Genomic DNA, 19782 nt, shown 5'->3' with positions numbered 1-19782 from the left:
TTTGCATTTTCTGAGGCTGCAGAGATCAGAATATGGGTTTGAAGTGCTGCGACCTGGAGAAGGGACCAGCCTACTTCGTCCATGATATGCCCCTCCAAACTCTTCTTTGTGGGGTATCCAGCATGAATTTATGAAGACATAACTGATTTATTGCTAAAAAGCACACAAGCAGAAACAGAAGAAACAGATGCTGCACTCAGGATTTGCCCCCCTACGGAGGAGTCTTTGGAGAGCCCGTAGGTTGGGTCTCAGCCAGGCCCTCCACCACATCCTGCACAGCTTCCTGCTTGTCAAACACCTCTGTCCACTCAGTTCCTCAAATGCCCTCAAATGCCCTATTTGTTCCCACTTGAGGACCTTTGCTCTTGCTGGCGACATGGTAGGTGAGAGGCAGACCTGGGAGCTGACTGGTGGTAGGATCGAGGATCATTTCTGTGTGTGCCCCTGTTTCCTCATTTGTAAAATGGTGATCGTAACACACCTACCTCACAGAGCTGATATGAAGATGAAGTGAATGAATGTATGTGAGTTCTTAAAGCAGTGCCTTGTGTTGCAAGGTGGAAAAAAACTTGTAGGTTTATTGCAGCTAATTTAGCAGCAAAGTGTGATCCGAACTGACATGAAGCCATTGGTGTTTATTTACCCTAGTTAGTGAGATGAAAATATGTTTCCTGCTGAGATATTGCTCAGATCATAGGTGGCTGCCCAGATGCCACTGAGGATATCAAACACAATATATTACATGTACTGCAGTCTGTTTCTGAGGCCCAAAAATGCTAATCATGACACTTACCTTTCCCCAAGAGCTTTGTATAAGGGATCATGAGCATGTTCAAGTTTCAGCTCACTTTTCCCCTCTTTCGACAGGCCTCTGACCATCCTACCTGGGCAGCCCCTTGGCAGTGTCTTCTGTTACAGGGACCTGTTGGCTAATTCTCTTAGAACTGCTGTTTGCAATTATTTTATTTGGTTTGTGGCCTTAATGACCATTCACTTCCTGACAGGCCTGAAAATCCTATCCCAGTTCCTCCCGACCTGGGGGCCTGCCCCAGGCCTGCCTGAATTTCCCAGAGCATGAACTGGGTTGAAGAGCAAGCACTCCAAAAGCCAGGCAGTGGAAGGAGCCCATCGCTCACAGCCAAGGCCCAGAAGCTTGTACAGGGTAACTTTCTACTATACCCTTTTGGACAAATAGATGCAGGCTCATCTGGATTCATGAGAAGGGACATAGACTCCAGCTTTCAGTGGGAAGCCTGTCAGAGAAGTTGCAGCTATTTTTAATCTGCCATGCTTCTCGCTCTGGGTGAGTTACACAGTAATTCATAAGGCTTTGCATAAGACTGAGCAATTTTTAATTTTTTAAATTAAGGTCTCCTTAATATACAATTTCATGTTGGTTCCAAATATACATCACAGTGTTTCAACAGTGAGTAATTTAACAGGCTGTGCTTTTCATGAAGCTGTAGCCCGTTTCTAACCCATCCTCTTGTATTTTTCTTCTTTCTCTGACTCAGCTTCTTTCCTCTTATTCCTGTTTATCTGGATTTCACACTCAAAGAAGGTTTTAGCCACAAGCTTTCGCTCAGGCTCTGTTCTGCATTCTAGGGAACCCCGTGTAAATCATGTACTATATACTTTACTTTTTACCTGTGTTTATTGTCTGTCTCCCCTCCTTGTATATCGTGCTTGGAGCAGGACTGTGTGTGTGTGTGTGTATTTCATTAGGGTTGTATCCTGAGAACCTACAACAGTGTCTGGCTCACTGAAGATAATATTAGTTGAGCGAATGGATGTGTATCTGAATATCATGTGTCTCTCCCACTAGAACTTAATCTCCCCAAGGGCAAGGACCTCGGCCTCCCTCTTCACATTGTTGCTCTAGCTCCTGCAACAGTGGGTAGTACATACAGTCTCAGTAACTATTTTTAAATGAATGCATGAACCAATCCTGAAGGAAGCAATACACAGAGTATTGTTGAGGGAAACATAGTCATGGCAAACCAGGGACATATCCATAGAAGTTTCTAGAAAGGCCCAGCGACCAGGTCAATTCAGAGAGATCCACCCAAGATCACCATACTTGAAAGGCGACAGTTCAACCAGAACTTTGACAGCATCTCTGGGATGTTATTACACAACATTTGAAAGTTTAATTTTAAAGGCCTTTGGAAAAGAGAGGATGTTGTAGGCCCTGTGGCCCTAACCTCTCAAATGCGGTGGCCCAGTGGGGCTGTTCCAGGAGTCTCAGCCAAGGGGTTGGACATCTCCCCTCCATGTCCTTGGCATACCTGTATTTTCGAGGAACATATATTCCCTAAGAGCATTACCTTGACCTCATCCAGCCAACTTTGGCTGATTTGAGTTGTCTCATGGGTGAGATTTTTTTGGTGTTAGTTTTGTATGAGGGTTTGTTTCTCTTTCCCTTTTCTACTAATTCAACTCAAATCTACATTTTCTTTAAAATTGAGAGCTTATATGCCAGATACAGTTATGCCTTTGTGATTTATATCAGTCAGGGCATCAATCAAAAACAGGGCACACTCTAACCAAGATCATTCAAGGACAAGTTACATACCAGGGGCTGTTTGCAGAGCTGTGAGTGAGTGGATCTGCAAAGCCAGCCCAGGAGCTGGGGCCAGCCGTCAGTTCTCCCCTGACAGCTGTGGGGCCATTGGCAAGAGTACACATGGAGGCCCACATGTCATAGATCAGAATATTTCAAAGTTGCAACTCAAGCTAACATGCTGTTGGATACAGTCTGTTCGATCCTCCTACCTTAACAAATGGCATACTTGCATGGTGACCTGGAAGGCTAGGTGTCCATACAGAATTATCACACTCTTTTGAGTTGCAGACATGGTGCCAGAACATGGTGCTGAGGTGCAGCCAGCCAGTGCCCCCTCCCCCTCTTCATCCTTCCTCCAGCTGCCTGTGCACAACTAACACGTTTGCCAACTCTGTACAGACACCCTTGCCTGTGTGTCCAAGCTATGCTCACAACTGCACAAACAGCTGCTCTTGGGCCACTCGTGAGTCTAGGGATGGTCATACCAGTGCCACAGCAGCCCTCTACTCAGAGACGGACCTGGGAATAAGTCCTGCCTGGCCCCTGGAAGCGGCTTGTCTATCTGGGCAGGAATTCTGGGTCGTGCCTACACCGCAAGTTCTGCAAATGGGGACCTCAGTAAAGGTTAGTCAGTGCCTGAATCTACTAGCAGAAGCAGAGCTGAACCAGCTCAAGGCATGGAGGGAGGAGCACGGTCTGTAGACCACTGCCTTTGAGCAGGAGTGACCTTCTTTCTAAAGACATATTCATCTGCAGGTAGTCTTGCAGGGAGGGAGCAAAGGGAGATATTGTCCTGCTGAAAGCCAGAGTACAGAGGGTTCGGGAGTCATTGTGTTAGGGAACCCCAGGCCCAGAAGTGTCCAAAGTGAATGTGGAGCAGCACACAAAGGTACTAGGCACAGGCCACATCAGTGGACAGAGCAGACCAAGATCCGACCGTATGCACAGTAAATGCTTCACCGGCCCCAGAAGACAAGGTGGCAGGGCTCATGGCCTGATGTTGACTGGGTCTCAGGGAGAGTGCCAAGGGGAGCACAGAATCTGCTGGCCTGTTGACCCTCATGCTTCTCAAGAGTGGAACACTGGAATCTCCCAGGAGGTGGGGAGAGGCACAGAGGGCATCATCTGCCGTATTAATGGATGTTGTCACCTGGTTAAGCCTTTGAAACAGTCATTCATAGGGCATGGTTTACAGTTATTCATTTTATCACTTTTCCTTATTTGTGAGCACACACTGCTAATTTAACCCAAGTAATTATCCATACCAGCTGATATTTATTGTGCACCTGTTTTGTGCAAGGCCCTGTGCCAAGTCCAGTCACAGCCTATGCCTGAGGAACTTATAGTCTGAATGGAGAGACCTGGATTCCAGGCACAGTACTCTGAGTTTTCTGCTGTCTGAATCTCTCCCCTTTTTCTCTGACCCCCTGTCCCCATCTTCTTGCTTCCTGTGGCTCTAAGAAGAAGTAAGAGAGACTCAGAACTAAGGGGAACTTCTCTCTGTGAGAGAGGACAACAGGGCAACGATAGGAGGGAGACTAAGACAAGCATTCTGAGCACAGGCAGCTGAGCATGTATAATGCAGTGAGGCAGGGGGAGCTCGAGGAGGGGGCGAGCAGGTGGCAAGACTGGGAAGAGGGGAATGTAACACAGGTGGAGGGCGGAGGGCTAAATGAAGGAACAATGGCTCATCTTTTACTCATGCATTCCTTTTTTGAATATCCTTTTCCTTGTTCATTCAAAAACCATGCATATCACTGAGCCCTGCTATGTGTGTTTGAGGGCTGACGTGCACTAATGCCTTCAGTTTCTCCCATGCTGCCTATTCCTGGGTTTTTGCACAATTATTTTGTAGCTTGCCAGAAACAACAATCTTATTTTTGTTCAGGACTGTGGTGAGGACAGTGAGGTGCAGCACTCGGCTTGGGCACCAAAAAACAGCAACCAAGACGAATCAGATTTTAAAGCAGTTGTTAAAAAGATAAAAATTAATGCAAAAATATCCACGATGAACAAAATCTCAAAAATTTAAAGACAATATCAGTGTCCTAGGGCTGAAACAACAAAACAGTTATGTTCCCATCAATAATGAAACTCCTATAGGTTTCTTATAATCAAAGACAGACAAGGGATGGAGGGACAGACCCCAGCCAGAGCGGCATCAGTCTTAATTATTCACCGCGGGCTCCATTGTACAGGCTTTACTGGAGCAGCTGGTCAGAGTTCCCTGGAGCGCTGGAAATGATTCTGTGGTTGGTTCGTGTTGCCATCTAGTGGTCAGATGTGATAAGCCAGCCTCACTTCTGCGGCCTGTGGGGAATTGCGGGGGACAATGCGATTAACACCCTGAAAAGATCCAGGGCAAAGGGACAGACAAATGTCAGAAACTTTCCGAATCAACAGGTTGGGGGGGTTGTGCTCATGTTCACCCATTGCTTGGCATTTTGGTTTGTCTCGTTTATTAAGTGCAAATCGAGCTCCTTCTCTTTTCAGGAAGTGGGCTGGCTGCTAGGTAGGCATGGTCGAGTGCGTGTCCCGGAGAGCTCTTCTAGACAGCGTTGAGTACGAAGGGATCCCACAATTCATCTGCCAGCCGATTTTATTAAAAACAAAAACGAAACAAGCCTGGAGAGAAGAGTAGAAGGTGAGTGATTTGTCTGAGCAGCATAACTGGCTGGCAAGGGTGGTCAGAATCCAGTTGGGTGCACTTTCCATGGTACGCTGTTTCCCTTCTCACCTTAAAGAAGGCTTGTCCTTAAGAAGCTGAGACAAGCATCTTAAAGCTCCTGCTCTTATATTCTTTGTGGGAAGAGTAATTGGAGCATATTTCAGAAATGGATTAGGGAAGGAAGTTGGCTGCATTTCTGCCAAAAGTAGCTCCAGCCTAACTTAATGAGTTCTGCTAAGAAACATGCTCCAGGAGTACCCCAAAATTTGAGTCATGTGTGTAATTTATTTAATAACATTAGAAAAAGAAAAATAACTTACCTCTCATCCATATGCCAACAACTGTCTTATTATACATTATTATTATATGTACCCTATTATTTTACATATAAATATATTATAATTTTATTTATATATTATATATATTTATATATTATATTTATATATATTTACATATTTGTTATATATAATAAATGCATAGTATTTAATTTATATTCTGTAAGATACATAACAGATATATCTTATATAATATATATAAAAATAAAATATATATAAAAGAAAAATACATAAAAGTAGAAATTGGCTCAATCAGTTTCAGAGGCTGAGAAATCCCATAACATGTAGTCAGCAAACTGAAGACCCAGGGCTGCCAATGGCATGGTTCTTGTCTGAGTGTGAAGGCCTGGGTGTCAGGATGGTAATGATGTAAACTTCAGTCTGAAGGCCAGCAGGCTGAGACCCCAGATGAACCAATTTTTCCATTCCAGTGCAAAGTCAGGAAAAGACCAATGTCCCAGCCCACAGTCAGGTAGACAGAACTCCCCTCTACTGGACAGTCAGGCTTTTTGTTCTAGTCAGGCCTTCACTGGATGAGGCCCACCCTAATTAGGGAGGGCAGCCTGCTTTACAGAGATACCCAGAATAACGTTCGGCCAAGTACCGGGGCATCCTGTGGCCCCATCAAGTTGACACACAGAATTCATCTCAGAAGCGGTGTCTGCCAGGTCTCTCCTTGTATTGGTACCTCTCGTCAGTGGGAATGAATGGGGATTCCATGTAGGATCCTCGGTGACTGTCCATATCCTCTCCCAACAACGTCTTCCTCAATGGATTTTTAAACTGCTAACAGGTGCTGCAGAGTGATTGTGATAACCGAAAAGATGGAGATAACACCCTTCAACATCAAGAACTTCCTCCAGCCTTGGGCTCAAGGTCAAGGTCCAGGTTAGAAAGCTAAGTGTCAGAGATGTATGTGGATCAGACAGATAGCAGCAGTCTAGTCCAGGTGAGGGCAGGCACAGGGCTGTCCTGAGGGGCAGCAGGTGTTCATGCAAACCCAGAGTCAGAACAAATCGGGAGAAACCCCCAGTTTGCTCACAGGACTCTTCCCAAAGGCAGGGGAGCCTGAGGAGAAGTAGGAGCAGGTAGAGACCCCGGCTCGGCAGGCGTCTGGGAGGGCTCAGGCAGCTCTTGTTCAGCTCGGAGAGCTTCGGGGCCATTCCTGGAGAATGGACTGTCTCCCTCTAATCATAATGACGTCATGTTTGCAGTAAGGGGCCAGGGCCTGGTTCTGGGACTCCCATCTCTGTCACTCCACGTATGGGGTTAGCAGACCCTGCGGCAGGAAGGCAGGGGCCAGTAACCCCCTCCCCACCCTGTTGGAATTGCCCCTGGGTGACAGTGAGCACCAGCTGTGCCTCCTTGCTTGGCTGAGGAGGCGCCTACCCGGCAGCCTTGCCTCTCCTGGGCAGAAGCCTCTGTTCTTTTATGAGAGAGACTCTCCTGTATTCTTCCTCTCAGAGCACTGTCACTGATGCTATTGTGAGCCACATGGAAGATCTTCAGCCAACCGGGGACACTGGCACATCACTTTGTGGCCTTCCACATGCTTACTTCATCCTGGGAATTTTATTTACCCTTTTCCCCTTATGACCTTACCTCAACCACTACAGCTTATAAAAAACCTTACATTTTACAGCATTTTATACTTTTAAAAGAAGAATTCCATATTCTTTTATTTTATCCTCACAACAACAAGGAGATATTGTTGCTCATCGGTTTTCTATCAAGGGAGGCCAGGGCAAGTAAAGTAACTCACTGAAAATTCCAGAGCAAGAGCCCAGGTTTCCTGAACATTCATCTCGTGGGAGGGGCCCTTGAACAGAAGTCTCGGACCACAGCCGTGTTTCCGAGGGTAACTTCCTGCTGCTGCAGACTACACCCTCCATTGTAACTTACTTCAGCGCGAGAGGACTCAGTTACCTTTCTAAACATTATTTTATGTGGATATTTTAACAAGTTTGTGCACCCCTTTCCTCCTCAAACACACACATGCACACCTACCCCAACATCAACTTTGCTATGTCCTTCCCTATTTATTGCTCTGAAAGTATTGATTTGGGAAGTATTGAAAACAGAATCAGTGGTAAGATCAATCTCAGGCTAATTCCACTTATAAAGTCTGATGTACAAAAGGTTCAAGCTAATTTACATAAGACTATCTTTAAGAAGGGAATTAAATTTATCAAAATAAGTTATATTTAATGTAATACAAGTAAAGATTGCAACTCTACATTAGTTTTACAATGAACAAAGAATGGATAGATCTCTTTCAAAGGGCTTTTGAGTGTGCAAAGGTATGCAAAATCTCTTTGTATAGTACTTTATTAAACTTAAGTATCAAACTATCAAACTATTAGCATTGTAAAAAGTAAACAATTATACTATGTACCTACTATTTCCAAAATGTATTTTAAAATTAATTTTCCCCAACATTTAAATAATAACCATACACTTAATCAAACACCTTAAGCGATTAGTTAAAATCACAAGTTTAACAGATCAGATTATCTTAAAAAAGATTGAAACCCATTAAAAACAGATCAAACACAAACAAGGTTGAGTACTAACCATTCATATGGTTGAGTTCTAACCATTGTCCTGTCACTATGATTCTTTGACCTAGTCTGTTAGCATCATTAGAAATGTGCGCTCACTATTAGTGTTTCATAATAATCTGTGGGTGATCTAAAGGTTTTAGCTCCTAGGAAATAAGGAGGTCAGTCTGCTTCATGAGCCCTCCTCTGGACCACCTTTCTGTTTTGGCACTTTGTGGCACATTGTTGAAGTTTTCTTCTTTTCAGTTACTTTGTGTGACCATCAGAGGTGGTTAAAACTGGGTCCCTAGGGTACTAGTCAGCCCTTCCAGTTCTGAGTAGTTTCTTCTATTATTATTATTAGCTCACTCCTAATCATTTTTTCCACCCTTCTTTCCTATTTATCCAGTGTATTATATATTATAAATACACCCATACACATATGCATGCACACACATACACTTATACACTAATGTAGCAACAAAATACATCTGTGTATTTATGCACATTGATATACATTTACAAACATGTACACACATACATCCCTTAATGAAATAAGGACAAATGCAAACCTTATTTTCATCCTTCTTTTCTAATACAGTTGCCTTTCTGTACTTTCTAACTTTTTTGACTCTGCTTTGGAACTCATGAAATTTTATAGATCAAAATATTACTGTTCACCATAATACCAAAAGCAAATTTTACTTAACTATAATTTAATAACAATAATAATTAATGTTTTATATTTGAAACATTATAACTTTTCAGTGAGAACCTCTTAAGTGGGACCCACTGATCACTGGGACCCATCAATCACTGCCCCTGTTGTTCATGGCATCACCCTTCTCTGACACCCGGGATGATCCGGGCCCATGCTGAGTGTCTGCCTTCCTCCTCTCAGCCACCTCCCATGCTCAGATGGGGGCTCCCTGATTATGTCTGTAGCTGTAGGCTGTTCATTCTGTTGGCAATCTGTCCAGCCACCTTCAAAGGCAGAACTGAAATAGCTTTGCCTGCAATTAGTGAGGGTCTCCACAGTCACTGTCACTGGCTCAGTGAAAGCCTGCATCTTTCGCAAGACTTGCATTTCCCTTTGCAACCAATTTGCAGTATTTTAGCCCTGTATTGTGCACCATCTACAATAGCAGACTATCCAGGGAAAACCTCATGAACAAAGGCTTGACTTTTTACAGACCCAGCCAAACTGGCTGATAGAGTAGGGACTCATTTTTTTAGTAGTCAGGTTACTAATAAATATTTAATGTTATGATGAGATTTGTTTTCCTAACCAATATGACAATCAGGAAATCATATAATGAACTCTTGGAAAGCAAAGATCTGTTATATTAACTAAATCTGGAGGATTAAATTCCAAGATGTCCAACCTAGCCCACTATTCAAAATATAAAATCAATAAAAAATCTGATGGGTCATCTGGAACAGTTGAGCAGCAGCCTTTTGTCTTCTCTCTGAGACTGGAAATTGCCCAGGCTTTGAGCTTGGAGGCTCACGAGCCTCTTGGGCTTCCCTGTCCAGACCTGGGCTCTTCCTGCTAGTGCTCACCCTTTATTGATAGGGAAACTTTATTTTTTTTTTAAAAATTGAGATACAGTTGATATACAATATTGGCTTCAGATGTACAACAGTGATTAGGTAATGACATACATTATTAAATGGTCACCATGAAAAGTGCTGCTGCCATCTGTCAACATATAAAGATTTTATAATATTATTCACTGTATTCCCTATACTGTACTTTCATCCCATGATTAATTTATTTTATAACTTTGTGCTTCTATACCCCCTTCACCTATTTCATGCCCACCCGCCTCTCCTATGACACTCACCAGCCTGCTTTCTGCGTTTGAGTCTATTTCTGTTTTGTTTTTCCTTGTTCACTTGTTTAGATTCCACATATAAGTGAAATCATATGGTAATTGTCTTTCTCTGTCTGACTTTATTTCACTTGCTGTTATGCCCTCTAGTTCCATCCTCATTGTCACAAATGACAAGATTTCATTCTTTTTATGGCTGAGTAATATTCCATTGTGTATATGTACCACCTCTCCTTTATCCATCCATCTATTAATGGACACTCAGGTTGCTTCCATATCTTTGCTATTATAAATAATGCTGCAGTAAACATAGGAGTGCATTATATCTTTTTGAATTAGTACTTTTGGGTAAATTTGCAGAAGAAGAGTTACTGGGTCATATGGTATTTTTAATTTTAGTTTTTTGAGAAACCTCCATGTTGCTTTCCATAATGACTGTACCCACTTTCATCTGCATGTTTTCATTGTAAAAATGTCTATTCAGGTCATCTGTCCATTTTAAAAATCAGATTATTGTAGTTTTCTTGTTGTTGAGTTGTATGAGTTTCTCATATATTTTGGATATTAGCCCCTTATTGAATATATAATTTGCAAATACCTTCTCTGATTCATTAGATTGCCTTTTTGTTTTGTTGATGGTTTCCTTTGCTGTGCAGAAGCTTTTCAGTTTGATATAGTCCCACGTGCTTATTTTTGCTTTTGTTTCCCTTGATTGAGGAGACTTATAGGAAGGTGACTCTCAACCTCTCCATCTCTTGAAGACTTGACCTATCACACAAGAAGTCAGAAATAGGGGCTATGGGATTTTTTTTTGCCTTCTGTTATTGGAACAGGCATGATGACAATCATTACAAAGAGAATCTTATTTATTTGCATCATAAAAGGGGAATTTGGAGTCTGGGTCCCATTAGAATAAGTAGTGGAAACACTCCACGTTAATTAACCAAAAAGCTGGTGGACAGGTAGTTTTGCTTTCACCTTCAAAAGTTCTGGTGTGTCCTAGTGTAAGGATGTCTCCCTTGGTAATATGCCTTGGGCTTTGATAATATAAAGAAAAATGGGGCTGCATTCCAGTTCTTGAGTTCCTAGAGAGAGAAAACACATGCCCTCCTTAGAGACTATGTGTTTTCCTATAACTCATGGTAAAGTGGTCCCCTGCAGATTTTTTCTTTGCCAAGTATCTCCAAATTCTACATCCCATTGGTTTTGCCCTAAGTGTTACTTATTTAAGATATAAGAAAATGTAATCCTTATGTAGCATATTCCATAAATTTAACTAATAAAAATGTTTCGTAAGAGCCTTTTGAAGTCCAAGAAAACTTTGGAATAATTTTTATGAGACTTAAAAAATCTTTCTTCTTTGGGACAGGAAGTTCCATTTTGCCAAGAATAAATGAATTCAAATAGCAAAGGAATTGGGCTTGACTTAAGATGCCAAACCCACAGTGTTTCAGTGGCTTTCCCCCTGGGCCAAGTGCCTTTTCCAGGCCTGAGAGTGTGTGCTGGTATCTAAAGTTTCAGACGAACATGTTTGTACTTATAATAATTATTTTAGTATGCCAGTTGTTCTTAACATAAAAAGTTTGTCTTCTTTTTTGAACCAATTTGATTCTACAGGCAAGAAAAAAAATATTGATTTTACAAGTCATTCCTTGATAAGGGGTTGTTCAAGTTGTGTGGGAAAATATTGAATTTAATTTCCTCATTGGTATTTCCTTGAATGTTCTTAACTTACTTTCTTCATATAAATTTTAGATAATTTAATTTTTTTCATGACTAGATTCTGAAATATTTTCTAGGACTGTTTCCTAAAAGGAACATTATGATAAACTACACAATTAATGTTGGCAACCATAAAAATTTCCATGGAAACTTCAAAGAAAGCATCATGTCATGTAATAAGAAAGCTCCTCATTGTCAAGTTTTTCGAAGATGAGTATAAAATGAAATCAATAGCAAATTCTTTTATCATTTTAAGACAAATAATTGATCAGGCAAAAAATCCATTTCACCAGTCACCCCTTTTTTCCACTTGTTGGAACTTCATTCCCCACCAATACAAGCTTCTCTACTTTCCTGCTCTTCCTTAACTGCCACAAATCGTCTATTTCAGTCTTTCTTATTATTGCTGTTGCTGTCATTATCATCATCATCAACCTCCCTATCCCCATCCTCGCCTCCTCCATCAGTCCGCACCACCTTGCCCTTTTACCCCATCCTTTTCCACATCCCTTCATTCCCCATCTTTTTTCAGCTCTATGCCCTCCTCAGGGCCCTTGTCCCAGCCAACTAGTCACCAGATCATTTAACTAATAAAAATGTTTGATATAGTCCCAAGTGTTTATTTTTGCTTTCGTTTCCTTTGGTTTTGCTCCAGGTTTCCTGACCACGCCTCAAAGAAAGATGTAAAATCTTTCCTTTGGCTTCAGCCAGGGGTGTGCACAGACACCTTCCCCATCCCCTGCAACCCTCCGCCTGGTCAGTAGTCAGGACAGCAGCTTGCACTTGGAATTCCACGCATTAAATCCACTTCTATCTGGTAGTCATTCAGGGAGGGCCAACTGGCATGAGGGCCAGGTGCTTTGCAGACAAAGATAAATAAAAAGGGACTGATCATTGTCACTGCAATGTGAAGAAGCCCCCAAGAGGAGGCAGTAATGAATGCCACTGCAAGGGAGTAAGAGGGACGGCTTCCCAGAACAAGCAGTGTCTAATCCACTGTATAGACAAGAGGTGCTGAGCAGCAAGGAGCAAAGACCATACTAAGAAGTAGCCACTTCTCAGTGGTGAACAAAGGATGTGGCTGAGGAAATGCAAGTAAATAATTATGTGTTGAAAGAATGCCATTGGCAAAGAGGAATCACCAGGACAGCCGCCCAAAGGTTTGAAGCAAGAGGGTGATGAGATGTGACCCCTCTGCAGAGAAAATGATGGTTTGTTTGGCAGGAAGATGCAAAAAGAGGGCCTGGAATAAGGTCCCCAGAGAGATGACTGCCCGGCAAAGGGGTAAAGACCATGGAGTGACAGTGAGGAGAGAGGGGAGAGGCAAGTTCCAGTGGAATGATGAGATGAATGAGTCCATTAACTTTGTAGCTCACAGTGAGGAATGGTGAGTGCAAATTCTGTCCAGTTAGATAGTTTTATCTAGGCCTAGAGATAGCTGATACTTCTTAATCCTCTTCTAATTCTTGCTTCCCCAGAATAGTAGATTCTGTCTTTTCATCAAGGATACTTTGGGTCTAGCTCTCTCAGAAATTCATACATAAAAACATAACTATACATGTAAAACATATATAACATATAATGTATGTATATATACATAAAAACACATACATATATGCAAAATACATATGTGTGTGTGTATTCGCCAGAGAAACAGAGCCAATAGGATGTGTATACAGAGGGAGAGATTTATTTTAATGGATTGTACTACTATAGAGCATGCCAAGTCCAAAATCTATAGATGGGCTAGCAGGCTGGAGACCTTGGGGGAGCCAGTGTTAGACTTCAAGTCCAAAGGCTGTTTGCTATAGAATTCACAGAATTCATTTGCTGGTGAAGGCCAGTCTTTTTGGTCTATTCAAGCTTTCAACTGATTACATGAGGCCCACCCATACTATGGAGGGCAATCTGCTTTACTCAAAGTCCGGTGATTTAAATGTTAACCTCATCCAGAAACACTTCCAAAGAAATATCCAGAATGATGTTTGGCCCCATATCTGGACACCATGGCTCAGCCAAGTTGACACATAAAATTAACCATCACAGTATGTATGTATGTATGATTTTCATTATCTTAGTATATCTCTAACACTGATTTTCTGCAAAATCTCATAAATGCTTCTCTTTTCTATAACTATCCTTATGGAAAACCATGATTTCCCACCTGGTGGGATAGGCCAGGAGACATCTGATGTTCCTCCTTGTCTCCATCAGGCCCTTCACCTTCTGCCACTGTCATCAGATGTTGCATCTCAAGTCTGGAAGGGTCATGGGGCAGGGTGTGTCTGTTTAGCTCCCCCTGAATGCCTGTGCTTGGCACAAACTCAAGCACTGAGGAGGTGATAAACATATGGCTCTAGAGCCAAGTGCCTGTTGAACCTCCTTCCTTATTTTCTTCCTCCTCTTTTTCTGTATAATCTTGAGTAAGTGGTTTAAACTCCCTCTGATTTAGTTTTCTCTAGCATAAAATAGGAAATATAATAATACCTGTTTTGAGGGTCTTATTTGGAGATTATTTGGAGGAATGATATTTGGAGAACCCCTGGAGGAGTATGTGGAATACAGGAAGTGAATCCATAAACATTAGCTCATTATGTGGTACTCAGAAAATACTCATTAAGTGAATGAATTGATGCTAAACCCAAATCTGTCTCCCACTACCTGCACTCATTCAAAATCAGCCTATAGGATAAAATTCCCCAACTTGGCTGTGTCTCATGCAATTTGTATTTGTCAAGGATGATGGATAGATAGATAGATGATAGGTAGATAGAGAAATAGATGATGAATAGATAGATATTAAGATAGATAGAAGAAGTGACATAGTTATGAAATAAAAATCTTACATGTTCCTTTTGTTTTAATCACTAAAAAGACAATTTAAAAACTGATGAGAGAAGCATCCTATGAAGATCATAACTATATTACAGCATTTGACTTATAAAGAGTAGGAAGCCTGTGTGTGTGTGTGTACATGCATTTGTGTATATGTGTGTGTATGCACATGTGTGCATTTTTGTGTGCATGTATGTGCATTTGCATTTGTGTGTGTGTCATGGTGGTTGAGAGAGAAATAAGTTAGGACTGTGTGTCCTGGTAGATTGTCCTCCAAAATCCAGACCAGAACTTCCTAGTTATGTCTTGGTAATTTTGCATTTACTTCTAATTCCAGACTAACACTGAGGGTCAGAAAAAAATAAAAATATCTTCCCAAGGAGAGAATTATTAGTGTAATTGCTCCTAGGCCTGTATTAAATATACAAATGACATTGATTTATCAACTGCATCTTTTTACTTGTAGCCTTTTCCTTGAGTATTTAGTATGTGCTATCTCATTGATGATTAATAAAGTAAGAATTATCTCCATTTTACTGATGGTGATATTGAAGTTTAGATTTGATCTGGGTCCATGGCTGCCATGTGACAGAGCTGTGATTGAAACCTCTGTCATTAGCTCAAATGTTCCCATTCAGCTTCAGAGCGGCTTCTGCTGGTATCAGCTTCAAATTGCTTCTTTATTCTCAACTGTTGTCAGTCTCTCTTATGACTTATAAGGTATTTGTTTGCCTTTGCATCTTCTGGAAACTTCTAAAATAACCCCTTATTGTCTGTTTTCCAGCCCTCTTGCCTTTGGAGATAAGTTTAGTGAATTCTCTTGGGTAGTTTAATGATAACTGTATGAGAAATAAACCCCATGCTCAAGATGAACATGGTTATATATCTGAGCACTGTGTGTAAATGTAAATTGGGTGGTTAGATTTTGATGTATGCTATTTGAACTAAATTTTAGTAATGAGAAATAGTGACAGGCTCAGATGGTTTGTCATATACATGGCAATACATATTTTATGGTATCTATACCAATATAGAAATAACCAAGGTGGATGCCTTATTAGATCTGAATTGGGGAAATTAATGTGCAATGTGACTTTTTATACTGTAATTGCCAACATGTTAAACTAGTCTGCTTGAAGTAATGTTTTGGCAAGTTATTTATAGCCATTCACTTTTTAAATGGAAATAGCAATGGTAGCTTTAACAATTGGTATCTCAAACAAAGCCATACAGATATAATCATTGCAGATAGCATGATTTATGGTTTAATTTGTAAAAATATTTTGCATAATAGCTTTCAGTGAAAATCTGAGTAAAAGCTTATTATTTTAAAAAGACATTTGGAAGAAAGACACTTCAGAACTAAAATTTTGAAGGTCCATAAATTTTAACTATAAAAGCAAATGAAAAAGCTTTTGTTTATAATAATCTACAGAAAAGACATCTCAAATACTCAAAATCACATGGGTACAGAAATGTCTATTTGAAACTTGAAATTTTATAACAATGTATATTTTAACTGAGTAGTATTTTCATAACTGTAGTATAATTCATGGGAAAAAGGGAAGTTTGATTTCCATTGGGGAAAAAGGCAAGAGATGATTTCCATCTCTCAATTTTTAGGGACTGAATGAATGATGCAATGGCATGAATTACTCAAAAATTCCATGAACAAATATTTCTGTAAGTGGACACAAGAGGGCGCCAAGCCTCTATGCCTAACATGTAGTAGCTGATGGGAGATTTATTTAATGGACGAAATAAACTCTGGCACTTAAAAATGAAGCCATGTTTATTTTATTCTGGGTAATATATTATGCACGTGCTTGTTTTATTTTTTCAATTGATTCATGTCGAATGACTTTCCAGAAGTGTGACATGTGTACTGGATCTGGGCAGAACTAATCTTTTAACGTGCAAGCAGTAGTATTATTTTGTACAAATTATATTCTATGATATAATGAACTTTTACTTTATTGTACTCACTCTAGAGGAAATTAAGAGAATATAACAAGTTGTCATATACTTCTGCAAGCATTTTTTTTCTGTAATTCACTAAGAAGTTGTTTTGGCTATGGGCTCTTTACTAGAAACACACGCACATTAAAGCTCCTTTGTTAGAGGGAAAGAGTAATGAATCTGTCTGGAGGGTTCAGGGGCTAATGGAGGACTGGGAACTCTGGAAGAAAGAGGACACAGAATGGTACCTGCGGGAGCTGGAGTTTGTGGTAGATGGAGAAGAAAGCTAGGAATTTTTGCCAAGTAGATGTTTGGTTTCATGTATTAGTTTGCTGGGGCTGCTATAGCAAAATACCAGAGACTGGGCAGCTTAAACAACAGAAATTAATTTTCTCAAAGTTCTGGAGGTTAGAAGTCCAACGTCAAGGTGTTGGTGGGGTTGGTTTGTGTGGAGGCCCCTGTCCTTGGCTTGCAGGTGGCCCTCCCCTCCTCGTGTCCTTACATAGCCTCTCTGTGTGCGCACCCAGGTCTGGCGTTTCTTTGTGTGTCCAAATGTCCTCTTCTTACAAGGACATCAGTCAGACTGGATGAAGGCTCACCCGAAAGGCCTTGTTCTAACTGCATCACTTCCTTAAAGGACCAGCTCCAAACACAGTCACCTTCTGAAGTATTGGTGGTTAGTATATGTCAGAAGACACAGTTCAGCCCCTAACAACTTGGTTCCTTGTCTGTGTAAGTTTAATATAGAAGGGGTAATAGTCTTCCTTGTGTCTGTGTTTATTGACCAGCTTCTAGAAACCACTGCAGTGCCTTGTATACATCAGATACTCAATACGCATTTGTTGAATGAGTAAATTTCTGCCTTGACAGGCTACTTGTTTTCTGCTGCCCAGGCCTGCCTGAAATCATCAACTGCCTGACAGGTAGTAATTAACTGCTGAAAGAATGGCATAAATACTTCCTTTTAAACATTGACATTATGTCCATATGGTGAAAGAAAAGGATAGAGGCAAATAAAAAGAGTTCAGGAAATGCTAAAATTTCTTTGAAATAATTTCATTGAAAATTAACAAGTTGATTATTGTGAAAACAGATTCCAATTTACACATAATGGCCAATCATCTAGCTTTCCTGGCCTTTGATGAAACCCTTCCTACTCAGAGAGATCTGCTTCTTACCCCGCCATAATGGTTACTGAGGGCTTCTTAGGTTAATTTGCCTTTCAGACTTCCACCCCTTAAAGATAATACATTTAACTCAATTATAGACATTCATTTTGTTCACAGTACAGTTTCTTCTGCCCTGGAAGCCCCACCCCAACCTGCCTGCTGTTGTGTTTGCCCCTTATTTGAGGAGCAATAAGAATTCTTTGCAAGTGGATAACTTGTACAGGATCTCCGAAATTGGAGCAAAGAGGCCAGCAGGGGCACGCACCTGTCTCTGCTATTTCAGGAGGACATTCTGGCCATATGGAAATGGAGTAAGGCCTCTGTGGTGGACAGGATGCAAATATGTCAGGAGGCTGGCCTCAGAAGGTAGTTTCTATCTATACTGCTTTGCAGGAGCCATTTCTTGACTGCTTCTGGACAGCGGGCAGATGGCTCTCCCTGTCCAGGCTCAAAGGCCCTGGTTGGGAGCACAGGAGGGAATGAGGCACCCTCAACTTGGTCACGACTTACTCCTTCCCTGAAAGCTTATTTCTGTTTCTCCAAATGACTGAAAGATTATCTTGATTTCCCAAATCTCATATTCTTTTACTGGGGGCTAGGGGCTGTTAAAAAAGGAAAATTCACCCAAGTAAATGTGAAGATGTAATTGACTTTATTAAGTGATTCGTGTATCAGGCAGCATCGCCTCTAGCAAGTAGAGAGATGCTCTGAGGAATTGTCAAGGTTTTGAACTGAGTTTTTTAATAGGATGAACAGATAAGGCTTGTAATTGCCTTTGAATTCAGAAGGAACGCCTCATCCTTCAGGTCTCATCTCTAGGGTTCACTAATCTTTCCAAAAAAGATTGCTTCTCCTCTTGTTTCTTGGACTTCCCCTTGCCAGGCAACTGTGACAAAGTCCTTGATACTTTCTTTCACCAAAGACTTAAAAAAATATCCTTTGTGCTGGCAGGGAATTAACTCATGAATAAGTGGATAATAATAACGGCTGACACTTTTGGAGCGCTATTTGGCAGGCAATGAGCTCAGGGATTTGCTTGCATTATCTTACTCAGTCTTCTCGACAGCTTTCTGATAAAGACCGCTTCACAAAGAAGGCTGCCGCTGAGGGACTTGAGTGGTTCGGCCCAGGTCACAGGATTAGGAAGCAGAGATGTTGGACTCTGTAGCCATAGGAAAAGGGACATAGGTTTGGACTGAAAATCCATGACTCTGAAACACAGGTAGAAGTGTGTGTTTCGAAAGGTCTAAAGCTAATGTTACTTCACTTAACAAATGTGTGTGTTAAGTACCTACTTAATACCCTGAGGGTAACAAAAGGGACTAGACTGCCTGTAGGAGACTTTAACTCTAGTTCAGTGGTTCCCACGCTCCGGTGTACGTTGGAAGGATCTGTAATGCCTGTAGACTGGTGCCTGCTAGACACCAGGGGGTCCTATTACGTGGTTAGTATAGGCAGCGATCTGAACAGCAGGGGTTTTAAAAGCTCCGCTAATGATTCTAATGTTCTGAGTTCGGGGACCGCTGGTCTAGTTGAAGAACAAAGCTATAATACATGATCTGTGAAGCAGGAAACATGTGAATGGCATGGCTGAGTTATAATTTCCACGAGAATGTTCATGATGCCCTTGCCATTGAAATCAGGTCAGCGGACCCTCAGATCTCCTTTGTTGGGTCCCTCGCTTCGGTCTGACTAGCACATTCCTTTGCGTCCCAAAGCCTCAGGTTAAAGCTCTCAAGGTGAGAGAGAGTCTCAGCCTGGGTCTCTGAGGCCTCGCCCTCCCCTACCTCTGTCCCCCTGCATCTCCACTGCCCCACCCCTCGCTTCCCTGGGTCAGCTTTTGTTCTCTGTTTTCACTTGTTTCTTTTCGCCACTTCGATTGTATCATTATTTACTGCTCCTTATCTGTCACTCATCTATCTGCCTGATTAAATTTTGACAAGCTCTGTACTAAGAAAAAACAAGTTTTTTTGTTTTTTTTTTTTTACAAGAACAAAAGCTCAAGTGTCTTGTGCACTCAGTCGGTGAGGAAATTTACACACTGCTCTGCCCTCCGTTCTAGGAAACTGTATTCCACTCGCTGGTGTCATTTCCTGTGTCCCTGCTCAGACCTGGTCACCAGGTCATTTTTCAACCAGTATCGGTGGATCATT

General features: G+C 41.4%; 1 long non-coding RNA gene across 1 annotated transcript in view; it reads left to right on the top strand.

Moving 5' to 3' along the window:
• The first annotated feature begins 4833 nt into the window (after nucleotides 1–4833).
• The window catches only part of LOC140844759 (uncharacterized), a 185244-nt gene continuing 170295 nt past the window's right edge, over nucleotides 4834–19782 (top strand). Inside the window, exon 1 of the long non-coding RNA XR_012123249.1 lies at nucleotides 4834–5210. This is a non-coding gene — a long non-coding RNA (uncharacterized lncRNA). The remainder of the gene's footprint in view (nucleotides 5211–19782) is intronic.

This window comes from Manis javanica, chromosome 12 (genome assembly GCF_040802235.1).
Source record: "Manis javanica isolate MJ-LG chromosome 12, MJ_LKY, whole genome shotgun sequence".
Classification (NCBI taxonomy): domain Eukaryota; kingdom Metazoa; phylum Chordata; class Mammalia; order Pholidota; family Manidae; genus Manis; species Manis javanica.
Note: the sequence above shows the minus strand (reverse complement) of the source record. Positions and strands in the feature narration are given on the sequence as shown.